Here is a 10893-nt window from a genome sequence, read left to right on the forward strand (position 1 = left end):
TCTCATTGCAGACAGTTTACAAGGCCTTGTCTCTGTACCTGAATCCATTATTCTTGAAACAACACAGCAAAACATTAAAAAGTCCTATTGATTGACCTCTGCTGAATAACAGTGGACCTTGAGAGTCATTCTGGATTAGTTAATGATGTGTAACTCATCTTAGCAAAGCTGCATTGAACATAAGTGTCCTTATGGCTCTCCCTGCTCTTCAATCCTTCCCCTTGTAGTGTTGGCCAGCCTCTGGCCATAGGGTCCATCATGATGGGTGGTTGTGGAGTATACATTTTATTCTGGTTCTCTTTGAAAACTAAGCCCATATAGTCTTCAAGTCTACCTTTTCCCCTTGCTCATAGGAGAATGTGCCAAAGCACCCAGAGAGACCTAGGGGTAGGGACAGGCTACCTCCACCTCAATCCTGACTTCCTTGGGGTTGAAAGGAATGGGAGAAAAGACACTTGAAGGAAGGAACTATGACATCCCTCTGTTCTTCCTTGTAAAATGGATCTGTTGTCCCTGGACATGGAGCAGAATGAATCGTCTGAAGAAGCTGGATCACCCCTTTCAGCCATCCCTCTATCTTCCAGGGACTTCTCACATCTTACCATAAGAGCATTCAGGTACACAGGTTAAAGCACCACTTCTCAATTTGCAAAATACTTAGTAAAAAAATGTCTTTTAGTAGACCTTGAGAAAATTAGGAACTAATTTAGCAGAACTTGAAGCATTCCGTAAAGAACCACATGATCAAATAATCTCCAAGGTCAGCAAGCATGGCCCTGGGAGAAAAAGAATTCACTTAGTTATGTGAAGAGAAATGAAATGGGTAAATTAAAGCAATCAAATGTGGGAGGCAGCCACTACCACAAGCAGCACTTTACAGCTGGAACATGGACTGCTTATATTCACGTTATTTATCGCTGAACTGGAAAAATATATGTGTACTTGGGTTAGAAGTTTGCATTTGATAAAAAATTCAAAGACATGCAGAATAAGTTAGAACAGAACAGAAGCATGGACATAAAAAGAGTTAAGCAGCTCTGCTTAGAGAAATATGAAGAAATGCAAATACCTGGGGGGGCGGGGGGGGAGGGGGAGGAAGGAGGGGAAGGGAAAAAAAAAAAGATGAACATGTGCCTTGAGTTCATATTTCAAAGCCCAAAAAGAGCTCAAGAGAAAGTAGAAACCCTGCTGACCAACCTGTGAGTAGCAAATTGTCTTTTGGTATATTTAATTTTACTAATTTCCAGGGAAAAACAACACAGTGGCTAGGATTCTCCCCAACTTTCTCTTCAAGTTTTTTTTTTATGGGTGAGTTGCATTTTTCTCTACAGGTCATTTCAGAAATTTTCTTTAAGTTCCTTTGTAAGCATTAGACTGTAAAACTTTCCTCCATCAGCTGGGGGAATCACCAGGCTCCACCAGGCCCTTAGACCTCTTCATTTTTTCTGTATCTGTTACTTTAACAGGTCCATTTTGTGTGGAGAAGCACATGTAACACAACAACAGAAACTGAACACCCACTATTTAAATGTGACTATTGGCTGCACACAACTATATTCAAATTATGTTTTCTGGATGGAATTCAGTGTGTGGTTCAGATTTTTTGCCTTCCTCAAAGGTGTGAAGGTTTCAGAGCCTGCAGAGTCACCATCTTGCTGTCTGCAGTTCACAGAGCTGATGTGAAGTTCTGGGAACCCCATTCTCATGGCACAAGCCAAGATCCTCTTCTCAGGAGAGATACAGGTGCTGCATCAAGCTACTATAGTCCTGGCTTGATATATTTCCAGGTAAACTTTATATTGAGCTAATAAGGAAAATAGTCTTTGGAAATGTTATTTAATTCCTACCTTCAGTCTATGTAGTTATTTGTAAGTAAATTTGTTACTTGGGTAGGAATTGTATAAAACTACCAAACATTAGAAAAGATTGTTTTTTATCTGTAGGAATCTGAAAACCTGCCAAGATCAGGGTGAGAGAGGGAAAACATTGCTCCAAATGGGCTTCAAGATCATTCCTCCAACTGTTTTGGACCCTGAGCTGCATAGAAAGCAGTTATAGAAACAGGGAGACGATAGCTCTCAGTGGATGCTTCTGATTTGTTGATTTATTGATTAATTGTGCCCAGTCTGTCTGTTCCTCCTCTACTAGAGGTATTATAATTTCCCTTTTTCTGTTAAGATCCTTAAGCTGAAATATGTCAAATGGTCTAAGCCACAGTTATATATGTCATAAGCTCATCATACATGTATATAGAAAAGAATACCAGTGTCCCTTGTTTGTCTAACAAAGGCTAAGTTTAACCTTCAGGGTACAGTGCAAAGAACATCTGTTTATTTAGATTTCTAGCCTAGGGGCTGAGAAGCGCAGTTTGTTTTTAGGACCTCTAGCTGACATTTGCTAACTTAGTTTGCATACATTTTAATGTGTTCTTTTGTACCCAGAGGCAGTTTTTTGAGTATAATGTGATAGGATATAAATATATATATGGCCAAATCATTATTCCTCCAAGTTATCCTTGCTGGAATATGAAGGAGAAAATTAGTTTTGGAGATCCTAAAATCCCCAGACGTTACCAAGGCCCCAGGGATGTGGAGTTGGACACACTTGAATTCAGCAGCACATGGAGACAAAGAAAGGAGAAACAGTAAACCTGGTTGGTTTTAGCCTTTCATTGCATTTGGGAGCAGATGTTGTTGGGGAGAAATAGAGGATGCAAGGGCTGCTTTCTGTGTCAGTGGCCAGGCTCACAGCTCATCTCTTGCTAGCTGATGCTGTGTAGTTTGGGGGCTGATTGACAAGGATCAAATAGTTTATGACAGCTCAGAGCAGAGTCTTGCAGTATTGTTTTATGTAACTTTGGGTTATGATGGTCACTTACTGTTTAATTAAAATCTCCATACCACATGATGAGGAAAGGAGGATAGGCTATGGAGAAGGACCCCCAGGAACAGTGGCAGGTTGCAAGAACATGTGCAATTCCTACGTTGCAAATGATTCAAGAGGGAGTCTGTGTACCTGGGCATGAAGAAGACCAAAGCACTGTAAGTGGGTACTCTCAACAGGTCTGAACATCTCCTGTCTGTGTGGCTAGGTGACCAGAGCTGTACACTATGCCCATGCCAAATGTAACTGCAATAGCTTTAAGCCATACGCTGACTACAGCGCTTTGGACAGAGGACATTGCTACCATGTGTGCACAGGCTGCACCCCTACTTGCTGGGGGACACCTGGCCCCACAAGTTGACAGTGTCCCAGGTCACTCCATGAGATTCCTCTGTCCCATCCTTGCTGTGTGTAATTCCTTATCTACCAATGCAATACTGCATGAAGCCTGCAAAGAAATGCATGTTTGCAAGAAAAGCTTATTTCCAGTAGAAATTATTCTAAAAATTCTTGGGAACATTTTTACCGTTGTTATGATTGTAAAGAGCTTCACCTAATGACATCTAAATATGGGGGTAAACTTCTGCTGATGGCATCTCATTAAAGCCAACAGAATAAAAATTCAAATGTGAATCTTCCTCTAAGTGTTTATTTAGCAGCAGGAGCCTATTATCTTCTGTGACAATGTTATCTGGCAGTGCCTGTGTATCTGTACCAAATTGAAGATGGATACATTTAAGCATAGAGGATTCGGAGTGTTTTTGATGTGCAAGATAACCAACAACCTGTTTAAAGGATCAGTGTAGTTTACTTAATGAAGTTAAATATTCAAACATGCTTCTTTACTGTTAGGATTATTGCACCACAGAAACAAAATGTGGGCTTCTTAACACCAGGTGCTGTATACAGACAGCTTAGATAGAAATTGGTGTGTCTGTTCATCTATTCACAGGAGTGTACATGGCCTATATCATCTCTCCCCTGATGCACTACATATTTCTATAATAGCACTCCTCAAAGATGAAAGGAAGCTGTCACTGTGTCCACTGTCAATTGTTTGCCTTCAGAAAACATTTAAATGTCAAGCTCCGCATTCCTTTCTTTTGTGGGGCTGATCCCACTGGAACAGAGAGCCCCTTGCTCTCTGTGTGCAGCTGCAATTGTCCAGAAAGTGTATGGGGAATCTTGAAGGGATGGAATGTCTGTGTCCCCATATAGGGTCTTAGGAAAATACAAGATATTGTTTAGGAATCACACACCTCTTTGAGGATGATCATCTGCAGTGGAGCTGTCTATCCTCCAGCGCTAGCTGATTAGGAAAAAAAAAATGAGAAAATAAAATCACTAACAACAAAAAAAAAAACACTCTTGCAGGGCAGGGGCACTGCTTTGCTCTCCATTACAGCTCAGAGGGATCTCTGCTTTCCAGGGCAGAAAATCTGCCTTCATGGTCTTCCATTTCACAGCATGCATCTTTGTGGGAGTTTCAAAAATGCACAGCTGAGCCAATGCAGTCACTCAGGCAGTGTGCAAGTTTTACATACAGTAAGTCAATGTACTGCTGCCTTTAGGGCCCCATGGCCCTTGAGGTGCATTTCATCGGCTCTGTATACATTTCAGTATCACTCAATAGGGTGAAAGCTTATCATCATTAATTATGAAGGTTTATGTTGGCAACCACTTAGTTCCTATGGTTACATCTCTAAGAAATTGTGAAATAGGCACTTCAAGGCTCTGGGCAGAGAAACAAATTGACTGTTACAGAATTCATGAATGATAATAACTCATTTACTTATAATGCTAATAAAAACTTGGTGTAAAATCATCTAGTGCAGCCTTAGAATGTGTAGGGTATTTAAAGGTCAGCACTGCTCTTAACTCTCCATTAAAACCCTCATATTGCAATAATGCATCCCATATAGCAATTACAGTGTTTCAGAGTATTCACTTAGTGAATCTATAATCTGGTCCATTCCACTGGGCAGCTCTGCATGTGTCCTGCTTGGTACCATAGCACACTGGAACACTGGTATCGAGCTCCTTGTTCCTGGACACAATAAAGCTGTGCCATAGGAACAATAGACCATGTCTTAGTGTCTCATGAAGCACTTTGGGTTATCACAGGATCCCAAAAGAAATGGTGCTCTGTGGCAAATAATCTGTGATTTCTATAAGGTCACCCCTGCTACCCCACACTATCAGGGCACCTGAGCCCTTCTGGTTTTTGGATTGTTTACCTGGCTGCTGTTCTCATCATCCCTATCTTATGGTTTCCAGAGTTACTGGGTCCTGGAGTATCTGCTTTGTGTTACAGTTCTTCTATCTCTCCCTTTTCCCTGTATTTACTTTAGGCTTGCCTGTTTCTCATTTTATTACCTATTCTCTGCTTGCCTTATGTGCAAGCAGGCACGCACCAGGCTTTTCACTATTTTAGGATGATCTGTCCTAAATAGGACAGATCCAAATAGGATCCAAATGTCCAAATAGGACTCCCTGTCCTATTCGTCTCATCAGCACATGTAGCAGGTTATTTTTTTCACTCTTTCCCTGCACAGATCTTGCTTTGGCTACAATAAAAAATTTGATTCCTTTTCTCTAGCTTGCTTCTTTTCTACCTTCTCCCTTGAGAGCTGGCTTTCCACAACAAACTCTGAATGAGGGAACATCCTCTGTTTCAATAACTGTGTTTTCATCTTTTCAGTATTGTTACTATGAAGCTGACGTATCCCCACATTTTGCTTTTGTCCATCATCAATGTATATAAAGCAGAGACTTTCCTCAGCTGCCCATGGTGATAATGCCCTTTGGCTACTGTTAGTTTAGGGCTTACCAATATGTACAGGTCACTTTAAATTATTCCTCCATCATTCCAGGCGTGGGATGAATCAAGATGAATCATGCAGTGATAGAAACAATTCCTCCCATCAGCTGAACAATGAATCAGTTGCTATTTTTCTCATAATAAATATGCCATTTTCAATGTGGTACTAAGTAGTGTTCCCTACTAAAACCATGAGGTTGAATGAAGTGGTCAGTTTGTTACAAGCTTGCAAAATAATATACAGAATGAATTTCATCAATGCAGCCTTCATGGTAAGGAAATGGTGTTTAATAATGTGGAGGAGGAAGTCTGGTTCCAAATCAGGAGGTATCTAAAAACACCATCCTCTAGAAATCTTTGAACAAGCTGTTGCTTGAGATGGGAAAACAGGCTCATAACATCCCAAATTTCTTAAAGTCTCTGTAGGCTCTGAAAGTAAACCCAGGACTCAGTTCTGCGTTGCAAGTCTTACAGTAGGTGTTGCTCTCTGTTCACAACACAGTATAATATATATATATAAGAATATATATAATATATATAAATATATAACCATATGTGTATATTTATATATAAATAATAAAATATTTTATTGAAATATGTATATGAAATAACAACAACAAAAACAACAGAGATTGTCCTTTAAAAATACAGTGCTACCCGTAGTGATCTTAATTGTATTTGAAGTTTGTTTGTTGTGTATTTAATGCATTAAATATACATTTACCTATGATTCAGCATTAGTGTTGGGAAAAATGTTACTTCTTTCTGTCCCTGGGCCAAAACCAAACACAGACTCTCTTGAGATAAGAATGTAAAGCCTGGAGATGCTCTGGGCAGCTTGTTGCTTGTTTTCTGTCATGGCAAATTAGAAAACTGTGATATGGAGGGAGAGGAAGTACCAAACTGATGTGGAGAAGTTGTGCTGTTGGGATTGTGGGATGGCAGGAGGATAACCTTGTGGTTGGGCCAAGGAACAGAATGTCAGATTGGGCTTGGAACACTCAGTCCTGCATCTCCTAGAGACACCCACAAATTTTCCATTTTGCTGCTTTGCCACCTGAGACATAGCAGGAGGCTCACTGCATGCACTCCTCCAGAGCTCTCCTGGATGGAAGGTGCTCACACAGCAATGCCAACAGACATCCCATGGAGGAGGAAAGTTGGTGAGGTGAGTCCCAAGGCTAAGGGATCCAAATGGTTCCATCTCTATTCTTTATTTTAGGCACTCATTCTCTTCTGGATGCAAAATAGTCACATTCCTTTATGCCTTGACCCATTTGGGAAATGCCCTCACCTTCTAGGTTTAAGGCTGAGAGATCTGCAGCACAAACAGGAGCTTTTGTCCTTTTTTCATTATGTCACTTCCAGTGTTAGCTAAATAAAGAAAACCCTTGCTTCACTTAGATTTAAAATGACACTAAATCATGATTCAAACTTGCATTGACATTTATCCAGTTAGCTGATGTTTGCTAGAGGTTGAAGGGACTCATAAATACAGTTGTCTTCATGTCTCAGGCACTTTTCTAAGTGTTTCATGACAGTTATTAAGTGCATTAATTCTTCTGATGCTAATTTCTGTGTAGTGCTGATGAAAAATACATTTTTTCCCAGGGAGATGGCACTTGGCAAATATCTCGATGGCAATAAATTAAAGTATGAACTAAGTTTCTGTTGCCATGGTTTTCTTCTCCACTGATACATGCAGTTACAGTTAGGTAGCAAGGTAGAGAAGCAAAACCACAACCCAGATCACGTTGGTGCCTGAAATATACTCCTCTCTTGGCACTCTCTTTCAGTTTACCCCGGCAGTGCTCTTGCATCTTGCCATTCCCTGTACAAACAAATTGTTCTTACACAGTCTCCCAGACCTGGGATGGCTCTGGGCCCCTGAGAAGAAGGAAGAAGAAAATGGATTTTGCTGAGGAGCATCAGCACTCTTTCCTGTGCCTTTCCCTCAGTCACCATTTCGCAACACAAACCTCACCAAAACTACATCACTCTGCTTCACACCCCCATGTGTTGAGACTAAAAGCAAAGTGGTTGAACTTGAAACAAAAGGGTAGTAGGTTCAATGTTTGATGCTCTCACATTGTTTAAGCTCCCTGAGGCTTCCCAGAGATTTTTGAGGGAGGGCACAAAAATTCAATGGATTGACTGAGCTGTGCTCTGCAGCTGTGGTTTGGCTAATGGACCCAGTTATGCAGAAACACCTTGCTGTTTCCCAAGGGGAGATGCCTCAGGGTGGCAAAAAAATGCTGCTGTTTCCAAAAGAGCCAGGAGGAGCCATGGAGATATCAGTAGTCAGAATATGTCCATAGATTCTGGGTCAAAGTAAAATATAATTTGACAGGACCTTCTGCTAAGCCTGCAGTCCTTCAGCTGTATCTTCATGCCAGTCCCATATGCCAGCAGAGCTCTTCATTGGCTAAATGATGAGCAGCTCTGGTTGAAGGAAATGTAAATCCTCAGGACTGCTGCTGAAACACTAATGTTGTTATCAGCTAAATTTGGATAAGATCACGGACAACACAGGGAAGAAAGTTTACCAGCTCCCTAACCAAGTCTTGCTATGTAAAGCCATAATGACAGCAATCTTCATCCAAGCTGAGCAAGACCTTAGGATTGTCTACTGGCTTGTACAGCTGTTTAGGATCCTCTATCACATCTTTTCTCTCAGCTCTGTCTTCTGCTCACCAGAGCAGGTGGCCATCATGCATTCAGCATCGTTTTCACAACTGGCATCTTGTCTTGGAAGGCAAAGAAGTTCTGCAGTTACACATAGAAAACTGAGAAGTTAGTATGTGCATAATTTTTACTGGTAATCTCATAATAACGCAAAAAAACATTTACCAAAGGAAAAAAAAATAAAACAAAATAAGGAAAAAAAAAAAAAGAATAAACATAGCTTCACAGAAGCTTGTTGCTTTCAGAAATAATAATAATAATAATAATAATAATAATAATAATAATAATAATAATAATAATGGAAATTGATTGCATGTCTGACCAGGTCTATGCTGAGTTTCTCTCTTTGATGGACTGGAAATAGCTCTCTGCTCTACAGCTAGAGACAAAAACCTCTTTCTCACTTAAAAGAAAAACTATATATGAGTTTGTTTTTCTCTTTCTTTCAAATTGCACATGTATCTTCACTGCTCTATATAATCACAGTTCCATCTGTTTTTCTTTCAAAATCATCTTATTTTGTTGTTTTTATTAAGGAAGATTTTTGTAGCTATATTTGTTTTAAATGATATATCAAATAAGATCTTCCAGCATCATTTTTAGCCCATCTGAATAAAGCTAAATATTCTCTTTGAAATGTACAAATACCATTTTCTGAATCAAATGGAAGAAAAGTCATTTCTTTGCACTAATTCAGAGATATGTTCTCTCTCTGAAGCAAATAGCAAGGATGCAGTTACAAACTTTCTAGTCTTATGATCAGTTTTACTAAACAGATTTCTATCCTTTCACCTAGAAAACACAAAACAAACACTTCTGAAAATCGAGGATGAGCACAATAATAATTTAATTAATTGTTTTAATTATTAATAATAATTTAAATATTTTTTTTTTTTCCTGGAATTTTTGGGAGCCTGTGCTGGGCTCCTTTAAGGTGCTGCTGCTAGTCTTCTCCCAGGGGTCCAGTTCAGCCTGTAAATATTCCTCATTCCAGCACCCTTCCAGACCTGGGCATTATATTTGTTACTGCATTTAAAGCAAGTTCTGAGCTGGGCAACTGGTGATTTCTGCTCCTCTGACAGCCCAGGCCTGCACTGCTGTAGTATCCCCCCAGCTCAGAGATTTAGGGGCATGGTAACAACCAGCTCCTCCTTGAGGGGCTTCTTTTATCTGTGTTTTAGTGGAGCCAGGCCTTGGTTTAGTATGGTGGGTACCCTGGGCTCTCACTGAATGAGGAGTTTGCAAGATCAAGCCCTTGTAGAAAGGCTGATCATATATTCCACCTGTGTCAAGATCTCCACTGAAAAACAGCATGTAAAAATATTTCCAGGAGAGATTAAAGAGGCCTAATCTACATCAGCTGAAGCAAACATCCTTCTCTAGACTGTGCTGGGCAGAAGTGCAAATGGGAGACGCTGGTGTGCAATTATGACCAAGCTACAACTCTTCTTATGACAGCCTCAGAGTCCCATCAGGATTACAGCATGGGGCTGCTATGTGATTTTATGTTTATTTATATGCATAGGGCTTGATTTAAGTACAGCAGCTCAGCAGCAAAACTGCCATTGATTCATGGCGTGGGCAAGAGGTTGCAGTGAGATACACTCTGTGACATGTGGATTTGCAGCCTAAACAAAAAGTAGAAGGAAGGGAGCTGATCTGCATGGTTGCAGGTATCTGGTAGCTAATATATGATACCTACTTATCTCATTATGTATAATAAATCTTTTAAAAGTTTGATCATAGTGTCCTGATCATATTTTTTTAAAGAATGTTCATTAATTGTTGTTTTTTTGTGTGTTTTTTTTTTTTTTTTTTTTTTCCTTGCACCCATTTGCTACTGTAAAGTAAAAAAAAAAAAAGCATTACAGCTCTTTTACTTTAAGTAATGGCAATCTGTGCCTCATACATTATTGCATGCTCCTATTTTTTCGCAGTGAGCTATTTTTTTTCTTATTTTAATATCTCCTGATCTTTGTACAGTTAATTCCCTTGTCACTAAGCCATATAAGTACTGACCTCAGAATTTTAGAATAGCCTTGGAAAAAATACAGTAGCTTAATTCACCAATGCTGAAGTCTCTGTGCATTTCCGTGATAAAAACCCAGTTGCAGCAAGCTGGACTTGATTGATGCAGATGTGTTCAGCTTTCAGGAGGGAATTTATTCTTAGAAACTGGGTCAAAGAATTTGGTTTGGCAGGCATGACCCAAAGTAGCTCTGGTAAAAACAGAAAATTTGCAAGGCAGCTCATTAACTTAAAGAATTAGTTTTAAAAATGCTGTATTTTAAAAGTATGAATAAATGTTCATTAGCTAAGTTACCTAAAGGTGAACTATATGGGTGGAGTAAATAAAGGGGAACTGTCCAGAAGCCAGAAAACAAAGAAAACTGGTGTACATATTTTTTTTAATATTCTTTTCCTGTCTTGCTTCCTTAACTCTTCAAAGTGTTAGCAAAATTGGATCTTTCTCAATATTGTATGTCTTTCATGCAGTTAGCTTT

This window comes from Aythya ferina (genome assembly GCF_964211825.1).
Source record: "Aythya ferina genome assembly, chromosome: 13".
NCBI classification, from domain to species: Eukaryota; Metazoa; Chordata; class Aves; order Anseriformes; family Anatidae; genus Aythya; species Aythya ferina.